General features: G+C 45.7%; 1 protein-coding gene across 5 annotated transcripts in view; it reads right to left on the bottom strand.

Annotated features, from left to right (window-relative positions):
• Positions 1 to 13,227, bottom strand: part of PLCE1 (phospholipase C epsilon 1) — a 319,921-nt gene that overhangs the window by 141,098 nt on the left and 165,596 nt on the right. The gene's annotated exons all lie outside the window — the stretch shown is intronic.

Here is a 13,227-nt window from a genome sequence, read left to right as displayed (position 1 = left end):
AAACATTTTCCTTCTACTTGAGCCCTTGGTATTGGCTAATTTTTCCCCTCCCTCATGAACCCTTGATAATTTATAAATTATTATTTTCTCATATCTTACACTGTCCGACGTCTCCCTTCGCCCACTCATCTATTATTTCTCCCCCAGGGAAGGGGTGATATGTAGATCCTTGCAATCGGTTCCCCATTTCTATTCCACCCTCCCTCCACCCTCCTGGTATCACCACTCTCGGCACTGGTCCTGAAAGGTTCATCTGTCCTGGATTCCCTGTGTTTCCGGTTCCTATCTGTACCAGTGCACATCCTCTGGTCTAGCCGGATTTGTAAGGTAGAATTGGGATCATGATAGGGGTGGGTGGATGAGGAAGCATTTATGAACTAGAAGAAAGTTGTATGTTTCATCATTGCTATACTGCATCCTGACTGGCTTGTCTCCTCTCCACGACCCTTCTGTAAGGGGATGTCCAGTTGCCTAAGGATGGGCCCTGGGTCCCCAGTCTGCACTCCCCCTCATTCACAATTTGATTTTTTTTGTTCTTTGATGCCTGATACCTGATTCCTTCTACACCTCGTGATCACACCGGCTGGTGTGCTTCTTCCATGTGGGCTTTGTTGCTTCGGAGCTAGATGGCTGCTTATTTACCTTCAAGCCTTTAAGACCCCAGACACTATATCTTTTGATAGCCCAGTACCATCAGCTTTCTTCACCACATTTGCCTGTACACCTGCTTTGTCTTCAGGGATCGTGTCAGGAAAGTGAGCATCATGGAATGCCAGTTTAATAGAACAAAGTGTTCTTGCATTGAGGAAGTACTTGAGAGGAGGCCCAATGTCCATCTGCTACCTTAATACTAAACCTATTAATATATGCACATAGATCTATTTCCCCACCATCATATATAAATATATTTACATATGTACATGCCTGTATTTAGACCTCTATAAATGCCCTTTGCTTCCTAGTTCTTTTCTCTATTTTCTTATACTTTCCTCTTGTCCCACGATCATGCTCCACCTTCATTTGGGTTTCAGTAATTCCTCTCAGTTACATTGCCCTTGATCAAGCCCAACCAGGCCTCCCACACCCTCCTCGCCACCAATTTTGGATCACTTGTTGCTCCCTTGTTCCTGGATTTGTTAACACCTACTTCCTTTTCCCTACCTTCCCCTCTCCCATGTCACCCTGGAACCATCAGTCCCATTGTTTTCTCCTCCAGATAGTTTATCCAGCCTATCTTATCTAGATAGACTTGTGTTTGGCTAACTTTCATTTTTTAATAATATTTTTATTGACATATCTTACTTTTATTCTTGATGCACATGTGGCAGTAGTTCTTAAAAATAAATTAAAAGGATATCTAATTCCCCACCCGCCAACGCAGATAATGCAACATCTCTTGGGCAAATTGGTGCCCAACTTTTCAGATTCCACATTACAATATTCTTTTGAAAAGTTACTTCAAACCACAGCCAGAAAAGAAAGCAAAATCGATTTCCTTTTATTTTAATTTGTGGGCAGCCACCTTAAAAAAAAAAAGTTAGATGTCAGGTTCAAGGGGAACATTTCCTAGGCTCTGAAAGGCACAGTTATAATTACAGGAGTAATGACATGGAGCGATCAGGGGAGTTGGCGGAAAGCTCAGGCAGAGCTGAAAATTGCTTTTCAACAGAAAAGTGACGAGTTTAGGCACGGATTCATTAGCTGGCGATTCTTTCTCATCATCTGCCATTGGTTTTCAGGGCAACAAATCAATCTCGCAACAAATAGATTTACTAGGCCTGTTCTCAATACTGCATTAAAAAGATAAAGTGAAGCATATTTTTTTCTAAGTCAGTACTTACAGAAAATAAGACTGGATTATTAATGGAGATGTATTCAGAAAAAAAGCAAAAACAAAACAAACAAAAGTTCGCTGCAGAGTCTCACAGCAGAAAACCATCTGACAGAATCCTAAAGAATAAAACAAACAGTTTTTACCACTGTTTTCTACACAAAATAGGGGTTTGCTGCGAAATGGGGAACATGACTTCTGCTAATATTTTTGTGAAGATTTCGTGTTTTTTCCTATATTTTTAAAGACTTATAAAATTGTGACATGACACGTTTTTTAACTTTAAAGGGAAACAAAACAAAACAATCCACTTCCTCTATAGTATACATTTCCCTAAATATGAAAGTAGTCTTCTATAACTTGGTTTGTAATAGTCCTGTTGGCATACCAGTTACACACGGGGCCGCTAACCGTAAGGTCAGCAGTTTGAAACACCATCCACTTAGCGGGAGAAAGATGAGGCTCTCTCCTCCTCTAAAGAGCAAGTCCCAGAAACGCACAGGGGCAGTTCTACCTTGTCCGCTAGGGTTGCTATGAGTTGGATTCGATGGTAATGAGTTTTTGAGTTAGAGGTCAATGTTACATTAACAATGTCACCATTAGAAACAGTCTTGCGAACGCATCTTTACATGTGCTTCTTGTATTGCCCTGGTTGCCCCCCAGCCACTCCTCGGAAGAGAGGCGAGGCTTCTCCTGAAAAGAAAACCAGTGGAGTTCTACTGCACGAGGAACTGGCTCAATCAATGGCAGTGCGCTTGGGTTTTTGAATTGTGTTACCTTTTCATACTCACACTGAGAAGTTTCCAGGGCCTCAGTTCTTTTCAAGCACATTTACTATTTTATCATGACAACTCTCTAGCCACCTATTTCTTTTTTGTTTTTTTTTAAAAAATCATTTTATTGGGGGCTCAGACAGCTCTTTTCAAAATCCATCCATCCATCCATCCATCCATCCATCCATCCATCCATCCATCCATCCATCCATTGTGTCAAGCACATTTGCACATTTGTTACCATTATCATTTAAAAAACATTTTCTTTCTATGTGAGTCCTTGGTATCAGTTCCTCACTCCTCCCCCAGCCCTTGATAATTTAGAAATTAGTCTAGCCACCTATTTCTAACTACGTTGAATAGACTGGATTGGTCCAAAACCCAAAACCAAACTCCCTGTCATCAAGTAGATTACGACTCAAAGAAACCCTTTAGGACAAAGTAGAACTGCCCTTTTGGGTGTCTAAGACTTAAATCTTCACAAGAGCAGACAGTCTCATGGGGGTGGGTGTGAACCACTGATCTTGTAGTGAGCAGTTCAATACATAGGCCACTTCAGAGGTCATTCTCATTGTTGTTAGGGCCGTTGTTAGGGGCTGTTGAGTTGGTTCCAACTCCTAACAACAGCAGAAGGGAACACGGCCTGGTCCCGGGCCATCCTCACAATTGCTCTTTTGGTTGAGCCCATCGATGCAGCCGCTGTGCCCATCCATCTCCTCGAAGGTCTTCCTCTGTTTTGCTGCGCTGCTGCTTTACAAGCAAGGGGTAGTTGGGCAAATATTCCACATTTTACATATTTTATTTTAAAAAAACCTATGTCGCTGAGAGGTCAAGCTTCTTGCCCAAAGTCTTTGAGCGGATTGTCTGGAGACAAAGCTCGAAGTAGACTCCTTCATCCAGAGCTTTCTCTGTCCTGCAGCCTCACCGACTCGGTGTTATTATCTGAGGTGCTGCAAACTCTTGTGGGGGGAGTGCAGGAGATGGAGAAAACAGGACCACAGATTGCAATTCAGTGATTGTAAGTGAGGTCTTGGGAGTGACAGACCGGGGTTGCTCAGTCACTGACTGGCTGCCTGACATTATGCTACACATCAAGTGTTCCATAGCAATAAGGAGAACATTAAAATCAGAAAAGCCATGTGGAATGTTTGGTAACTTTTCAAAAAGCACTCAGTCATTTGCTGTTTTCCTGTTATCATTAGAAAGAGGAAGAAGGAATTCCAGACCCTTTGTGCATAAGCTTCGGGAGGCAAAGTTCTGTATCAAAACATTTCAGGCCACAGAAACTTTACTTTGAAAGCTTGCAACTGTGCCTCTGATGTGGTGCCCGCCAGAATCAAAGGCACTTTCCAAAGACGACAGGTGATAGCTCCCTCATTCATAGAAAAAGAAGTGTTCACCAGGCTCACCACACATTGTAGTAATGGATTTCCCAGTAAAATACGCTTGCACCACTAAAACATACATGTATGGTGTGCGCATACACACACACACATACACACTTGCTGTTTTAGCTGTTGCTCTTTTTTTCTGTAAAGATAACATTTCACATGCTTTCTAGCTTGGCCTTGTCAGCCAACAAGTCAAGATGTTAGAGAAATCCTCAAGTTAAAGACTTTTATGCTAAAATATTGCTGAGCTCTCTGTGTACTTAAAAAAAGATTTAATCCACACACCATACAGTTCAGTGGTCATCAGTGTATTCACTGCGCCGGGCAGCCATCCCATAACTGAATCTAGAAAATGCCATCACTCCAAAGTTCACTCCTCCGTAGCTCCCCTTCGTCGGCCCCAGGAAGCCACCAGTCTTCTCTCTGTCCCTGTGGATCTGCCTCTCCTGTCATTTCCTACAATGCAATCTAGCTACAAGTGACCTTCTGTGTCCAGCCTCTTTCATGAAGCGTGTCTTCAGTGTTCATTAACCGAGAATGAATTAGAACTTCATTTTCTTTTTACAGCGGAACACTATTCCATTGTATGAATATACCACATTTTGTTTATCCATTCATCAGTTGATAAACATTTGGGTTGTTCCCACTTATTGGCTATTTATGAATATGCATGCATAATTTTTGTATATGACTCTATGTTCTTAACTTCATTTTCAGATCGTCTATTGCTAGTGTGTAGAAATACATGCACACTACCCATGTGAAAACTGGACATTAAGTAAAGAAGACTAAAGAATTGATATATTTGTCCCCTTACAGAAGGGTCCCAGGGAGGAGACGAGCCAGTCAGGATGTAGTATAGCACTGATGAAGCATACAGCTTTCCTCTGGTTCTTTAATGCTCCTCCCCGCCCCCCCCCCTATCATGACCCCAATTCTACCTTACAAACCTGGCTAGACCAGAGCATGTACACGGGTACAGCTAAGAGCTAGAAACACAGGAAATCTAGGCCAAATAAGCCCCTTGGGACCAATATTGAGAGTAGCCACACCAGGAGGGTAGGGGGAAGGTGGGGGAGAAAGGGGGAACTGATTACAATGATCTACCTACAACCCTCTTCCATGGGGATGGACAACAGAAAAATGGGTGAAGGGAGACATTAGACCGTGTAAGACATGAAAAAATAAGAATAATTTCTAAATTATCAAGGGTTCATGAGGGAGGAAGGGAGGGTGGGAGAGGGAGGGTAAAATGAGGAGCTGATACCAAGGGCTCAAGTAAAAAGAAAATGTTTGAGCATGATGAGGGCAACAAATGTACAAATGTGCTTGACACAAAGGATGGATGTATGGATTGTGATAAAGAGTTGCACGAGCCCCAATAAAATGATTTATTTTTTAAAAACCAATGAATTTGCATGATGGGGCTAGAGAAGAATATGGAAAGTAGGTAGTCTGCCAAAAGAACAAACAAATCTGTCCTGGAAGAAAGCACAGCCTTAAAAACAGGGCGGCGAGACGTGGTCTCTAGTACTTTGGACAGGCTATCAAGAGACCAGTCCCTGGGGAAAACCCATCATGCTTGGGAACCTAGAGGGGCAGCGAAAAGAGGAAGACTCCTGACAAGGTGGACGGACCCGTGGCGGCAATGATGGGCTCCGACATGGGAGCAATGGCGAGGATGGCGCAGGACCAGGCAGCGTTCCCCTCTGCTGAGCACAGGGCTGCTATGAATTGGAAGCGACTCAATGGCACCTAACAGCAACAGCAGTGTGTAGAAATAGAGCTAGTTTTGCATATTAATCTTGTATTCTGCAGCCTTGTTAAACTTCTTTATTAGATCTGAAAAATTGTTAGTAGATCCTTTAGAATTCTATGTACAAGCTCATGCCATCTGCTAGTACAGATAGTTTTAATTCTCCAATTCCAATATGGGCACGCTTTCTTTCTCTTTATTAATTGTTTGGCTACAAGCCAGTACAGTGGCGCACGGAAGTGGTAAGACTGGATATACCGATCACGTTTCTGCTCCGAAAGGGAGCACTTTTAGCCTTGTACTGCTTAGAGCGATGTTGGCTGTGGGTTTTTCATCGATGCTCTTGACCAGTTTGAGAAAGTTCCATTCTGCTCTTTGACTGTTGAATGTCTGTATCGTGAAACAGTGTTGGGTTTTGTCAGTGGTTTTTCTGTATCTATTCAGATGACTGTGCCCACTGTTGCATTAATACTGTATACGACATGGATTTTCACATATGTAACAGTACATTCATTTTTATCTGCACTCCACGTTAAACAGTCTAGCTGGGGAAGAAAACAAACACACATTTTCTGTCTATTTGCAATTCTGGCTCTCTCTTAGACCTGTCTGTCGGGCAAAACAGATGGCAAATTGGGACATGGCTGTAACCATGACTTCAAATCACAAACACTCCTATATTTTTTAAAAGACCTGTTTGTTTTAAAGGAAGGGAATAGATTTTTGTCTTTTAAAAAATGTCCTGTTGGATACCTACTCTTTATTGAGTTCTTTATAATCACATTTTCAACTCTTGGCAATACAAACATCAATTAAAGCAGGCCAATGACTTAAAAGAAGACCTGTGAATTTGATTGACCAGATGCTATTACGATGACCTGTAACAGACTTTGGTAGGTCAAGGTCACTTAATGAGAAAAAAAACATTCACATAGAAGTTTCCCGCCCCCCACCCCAAGACAGACAGACAGACAGACACACACACACACACACACACACACACACACACACTTTTTTGGCTCATAAAAAGTAATAATAATGATACGGATAATATTACTTGTTAACATTTATAGACCCTACCACTCAGCTGAGCATGTTACTTGTAAAATTGTATTTAGGTGTCTCACTTGGTCTACCCATCATCTCTGTGGGCTAAGTACAATTAGTGTTCCTTGTTACGACCAAGGAAACTCTGAAAGGATAAGCAACTTACCCAAATGTCTGCATGTCGTCAGTAGTAAGGGCAAGGTGCCCGCCCAGCTCATCTGTCGCCCAAGTCCCTGCCCTTAACCATTTCTTTGCTTTCTCTTTAGTCTTTTCATTTTACCGCGGTCAAGAGTATGTGTAACATACACTTTGCTATCTTAATCATTTTAACGGCACAGTTTCCTTCCATTGACAAGGCTGGGGAACCTTCACCACTGTCTGAGCCATTTCCTGTACTTGAGAACCTGGGTTTCTGTGCAGACTTCAACAGTTCATTCCCCTTGTCCATGTGAAAGGGGACCCAAACCTGGACAGTCATAGAACGCAATGCCACGTTGATTGACGAGATGCCAGACCAAGGCAAGTTCTCAAGGAATATCCATTATGTGGCTTCAATCTGTGTGATGTGGCTGAACCGGTTCTGTTTTGTATTTGCTTATGCGGATGGTGACGTTTGTACGTTTGTTGGTTTGAGTAGATCTTTGCTCACAAATTCAAACCCATCTTTACAGGGAAAAAAAAACAACACCCCCAGTTCTGTCAAAATGATGACTGACGAACGATACATTGAGAGGCCTAAAGACTTGGTTCATTAAAATCATTATTGAGTTTTGTGGAGATAGCTTGGTGATCTATAACTTTAAACCCAACACCATATCCTCATCTCCCTAAGACTTCATAGTCTTGGTTTTAGGACCTTGAACTATCTTAGCTTTCTGGCTGTGGAGCAGGCTCCTGGACTTCCTTGCGGCATCCCCAGACTTCCACTGTCTTAGCTCTACTTGCCCCATCTTTGGCTCATCTCCCCCAACCTCAAGAAAAACCAAACCCAATCCGCTGTTATTGAGTCAATTCCAACTCACAGCACGAGACCGAGAGTGGCATGTTGGCTTGAAGGATGACCTTGTGGTTAGCAGCCCGATGACCTGCCCACAGCACCACGTGGGCGTCTTAAAAAGCTTCTCTCAAAGCCATACACTCGCAGGTAAGCAAGCGGATGATCCAATCCTGATGCTTCTGTTCGGGTGTTCAGCCTGAAGGTCCCAACACCTGAGACTCAAGGACATCCAACCTGGATCTACCTTTTCAAGTGGTTTCTATGACATCGCCTTTGTCTTTTCCAGGTGCGAAGTCTCGGAGACAGGTACGCAGGTGCTCATCCATCAGCTGGGGCGGGAATTGGTCCTTTCCTCCCCACTCTTGCTCTCACTTAACTGCCCCTCATGAATGTCTGCCCCAGCATGAAGGTCTGATCGCTGTCTGCTGTGAAAGAGCGAAAGGACTCTGAACAAACTGCCCCTGAGTCAACGTGTAGGGGGGTGAGAATGGCCATTTGGCCCTGTGAAGGGATGGACGTCCAGGACGGCCATGGCAGATGAGAGGAGGGTACAGGCTAGCTGGATGAAGGTGTGAAGGAAACGCACAGGTCTGAGGGACCTCACACTTCCCTCCTGACCTCAGTCCCTCTCTGATTTGATAGAAAACAGTCATCGGACCTGGGAGCAGAGCAGCGGTGGGACTCTCTCCAGTGAGTCCTAGCAGCAGAGACCAAAGAGGCGTGGCTCCCGCAGCAGACATGGACAGCCTGGGCTACCCGGCACCTGGAATCCCCCTCCACTGCTGCCAAGTCTCACTGCACAGGCCTGAGAGCCTGGGGCTCTGCATTCATTGCACAGGTACCCTTTGACCAGAGTAGTGAGAGAGGAGCCTGGGGTTTCAGATGCACCATGGGAGAGCACTCAGGGACGCGACCTGGGCCCAGGTTCAAATCCCTTCTCAGCCATAGCCATGCAGTCGTTGTTTAACTGCAATGAACCTCGCAGAGCAGAGTAGGCGAGCACATCCGTTTCCTGGGCACTCCCCCCTCGGACGAGTAAGCAGGAAACAACGGTGCAGATAGAAGAAGGTGGGAAAATCAGTTTGCAGCCAGGAAGAATCACTGCGGGGTAGCAGGGGGGCTGTGGCCGTTAGCTTTCTTTTCCTTCTCGGTCCCCTGTCTCTCCTTACGTGTTACCACGCGCTTCAAGAACTGAAATGTATGAGGGCGCAGAACTCTCGTCTGTCTCAGCTTTCTCACTCTTAAAATGGGAATGAACCATCATCCTACTGCGTCAAGTTGTTTGGGGAATTACACGAGATGTACATAAAACGTGCCACAGAGGCGTGTACAAGGCCTGCTTGTTTTCACGCGAACTCTGGACAGGCTGTGACATAGGTGGGCGTGTGGTCACACTCACTGTGGAGAAGCACGTGAACCAAGGGGGCGGACGGGTCATTCAACCACTTAGGAAATGTGGCTCCTTCACTCGGTTGAAGGCTAATTACTCACACGTCTTTTCTTTCTTTCCAGGCCACTTCCTTTTGTCTATAGTTATAGATATAAGCATACACAATTACATGATTATATTTTCGGACACCAGGTAGACCATAGCTCACGACTCTGTAATTCCTTCACTGAAAGGGATGCAGGTGGTCGCCCCTGCCCTCCTTACGGGAAAGATCACCAACTAGAAATATCCTCTTTCCAACTGCCTCTGACTACATCCTCTGAGTAGCAGGGGAAACTCACTTGGAGTATTTTCATATTGAGTTCGAGGCTGAATGAGGCCAAGAGACTAAGGAGGAAGGCAGGGGAGAAAAGTTTAAGGTTGAATAGTTAGCTTTGAACCCAGATCTTGACTGGCCAATTTTGCTTCAAATGAGGATTCTAATTCATCAGCTGTCAGGTACACTCTGAGAGTCTGCTGGTCTCAAGACCACATGGCGCTGACTTGCAAGAGGGTGCTGTTGGCCCAGCACTTAGAACCGCTGATGGCACGGGGCTCCCGATTCAAAGCATGGTAGCTGCTCTTATTACAGGCGCTGCGTGTATTTCTCAGAAATTGGAAAACTCACACTAAGGTTTTTCTACGTTCACTGTGAACTTGATTGGCTTAGATCAATGTTCCAGGGTTCGAAGAAGTAATTCCAGAGGGCCAGGTGAGGGGAGTGGGACAAATATACCAGGAGATCATAAAAACATATCGCCTGCAGGTGGCGCTACAGCAGGCTGAAGCTATTGTTCGGTGTGGGGGCAGGCAAGTGTGGGCCTGGGATAGATACTCCTGGCTTAAGAGGATGGGTTAGCTCTCCACAGGAAAAGTGGGTGACATAAAAGGCAACAAACACAGGAAGGACCCCTGGAGAGGCTTTCTGAGGACAGCTAGACCCTGGCTATTCTGAGAACCTGGGAGCAGCAACTGAACAGCATCTGAGAAAGCCGGGGGGAAAAAATGCGAATCTGCGCTCCACCTAGCACCCAGTAAATCTGGATAGGCAGTTTTACAAGAGCCCTGCGAAATGTAGGCGCATTGACGGCAGAGAAGCACAGTTTGGAAGGAGTTTTATCACAAGCGGGGTGGCTTCCGGCACAGAAGCACTCAGAGTCCTGAATGAATCCCAGTTGGCTTCAGGCACCCATTCCCACCACCACCACCACAACTGTTTTCCTCAACAGTAGCAGTAGTAGCTTAAGTTTGTATACTGGTCCACAGTCAACAAACTGAATGTCACACATCAACATGCTTGGATTTATAGGACTATTCCACGGAGGCTCCCAGTTTGAATAACCCAATCAGAGGCCTCCACAATGGCTCATGGATGCCTCTCAGAAACGTATTTTCAACACCGAAGCCCACATCAAAGTTGTTCCATTATAGAAGGGTCCTTTCTTAAAGATATGGGTTCTCATGAATTGATCTGTGCTGAGGGGCAGAAACGATCAGCCTTAATCATATTATTTCGAAAGGTCACAAACGGACAGGTGAGTGGGAGATTTCTAACTCAGTCTCTGGCCCCAAACAAAACCACCAGGATTTATGTCTAAGTAAAGGGCCCCTGGGTGGCACAAACGGTTACATCCTGGGACACTAGCCCACCCAGAGACCTGATCTGCTTCCAAAAGATCACAGCCATGAACACCCTGGGGAGCAAGGTTCTGCTCTGTACATACGTTGTTGCCACAAGTTGCCACTGACGCCACTCCATTGCAACTAGTAGATAGCAAGTGTGCACGACTCTATGTGTACGACCCAGACAGGGTTCTCAGTCAACGTCCTCAGTCCACAGCGCGGCTGCTTGACCCTCTTATGCTTGGTGTGACTTCTAAGCAGTGACCAGAGCATGCTGCAATCTCTAGCACTTAGCAGCGTCCCAGGCATGCAGGAGTCCTGATAACTGATCTCCAATGAACAGGTAGAGAGGGTAAAATATGCAGGCAAGTCATGACATCGAGGGCCACAAGCAACAAAGACCTGAACCCTCTACAGCGAGTTCGGAAGGTTCTAGAAGGAATATGGCAGCCATGCCAGTCAGGGGCCTTTCTTCAGCTGCTTCAGTCTCTTCAAGTCTAGTTAAAGCAGAGGCAAAGAAGTGGAATTCCCACCCATGGAATCCACTGGCAAGGCTGCTACCTGACTGGCTTTCGGATGAGGAAGTATGAGTCTTTCCTTTGCTGAACATTACCTGTTGGGGTGGATCTGTAGATATTACCCACCCCCTCTTCTTCTCACCCTCTCCATCCTCTCTCCTTATTTTCTTTTTAGAACAGGTGTTAGTGGGACAAAATAAACAAACAAACGCAACGTTCGCATGGCTACACTAATGAAGGAGAAAGGAACTTGACTGAGGACCACGGAGCCCTTTAGGACAGGTGAGGTCAGGACCATGGCTAACGCAGCTTGGAATCTCAGGAAGGGCTCAGTGTGGATGGGAGAGAACTCTGCCAGGAAGAGCGGGTGTGTCCGAGCCCTGGCCCCCCCTGAGGGTTGGCTTGACCCAGGGCCCACCCACAGCTCCGGAAGGTCCTCTGACCAGTAGGCCCTTTCCAGCTGCATTTTCTATGTTCCCTCCTTCATGCCAGACCTGACTCCTTGCTGTCCCACGCAGAGACAAAGCCTGCAGCCAAGCCCGTGTTCCTGAAGCTGCCTTTCTGCATCTCCTCCTTGCTCCATCCCCACACCGTAACAGATTGTGAACACCAGGTAGCCAGTTCTATCCCTCTTCAAACTCCCTCTCTGGTGTCCTCGCCATGCCCTGAACCCCCAGCCCCATGACTACCATAAAGCCCAAGTCATTGCACACATTCCATTGGCTATGGAGTAAATGGACATATCTAATTCCCTGTCCCCCATTTTATTTACATATGGTATCAAAATAGAGTCTCAAAAATATGCCACCTGACTGTTCTGGGGAGAGAGACAGTAAAGGTATGCTCTGGCAGGCACACAGAAAGCCACTCTTACGCTGGAAAGTGCGACAAAGGATTTTGAAAATAGAAATCAAGGTTGGGAATGGACCAAGACCTTGTCCATGGAAAATCTGAATGCTCTCTGGCACTTTTCCAGCTCAGTTCCTGAATGTGTAACATGCTTCCAAAAGCTCTCCCTCGGCTGTAACCCCCCTTCGGTTTAGAACACGAGGCATTTGCAGGTGTGCCACTGAGGTGTGTGCAAAGAGACTTCCACAGAGGACAGTCTCATTGGCTTCGAGCTCAGCGGTTGAACTAAGACATTGACCCACTCGAAGACCCTGGAGGCTTCCAGCCTTCCCAGTTGGATAACTCTGAAAGGCGTCCAGCGGGTTCCAATTTGGGCAGGGGTTTGTTTATTCTGCTGGTTCAAATCAGGGCTACGGATCCCTAATGGTTTTAACGTCCCCAAAGGTTTTCCACATTTGGGCAAGATCTATGCTTTATGAAAGCCTTTCTCCCAGCCCTCTCGAGAGCCCACTGTACTCAGGGGACAACGTTTAGCACCAGCAATCCCTTGGCACCAGCTTGGAGAGCTCCACAATGGTGCTGTGATGTCCTAAGAACGCCTCCATTCTTGACTGACTAATTTTTATTTCATTTCATTCTCTCCGAATGATGCTAAAATTTCGAAGTTAGTCCATTGCCTGTTTAGTGCCAACGAAGACGAAATTCACTCGCCCTGATTCTGCCCCTTTATCTCGAGTACAGCAAATCCTAATCTAAAAATAATAATTTGGGTTGGTAATTGTCAGCCTTCTTGCTAAGGAGTGTGGTGGCACTGGGGTTTAGGCTTTGGGCTGCTAATCACAAGACCAGTGGTTCAAATCCACCAGCCACTCTTGGGGAGAAAGATGAGGCTGTCTATTCTCTTAAAGATTTACCGCTTCCGAAGCCCTTCGTAGGGCGTGTAGGAGGTGGACTTGCCTGCTGGCAGGGAGTAGTGGGTGACTCTGAAGGAGTCTCTGCCCCTGCCTCTCAGG

The sequence above is a fragment of the Tenrec ecaudatus genome, chromosome 16 (genome assembly GCF_050624435.1).
Source record: "Tenrec ecaudatus isolate mTenEca1 chromosome 16, mTenEca1.hap1, whole genome shotgun sequence".
Taxonomy (NCBI): domain Eukaryota; kingdom Metazoa; phylum Chordata; class Mammalia; order Afrosoricida; family Tenrecidae; genus Tenrec; species Tenrec ecaudatus.
Note: the sequence above shows the minus strand (reverse complement) of the source record. Positions and strands in the feature narration are given on the sequence as shown.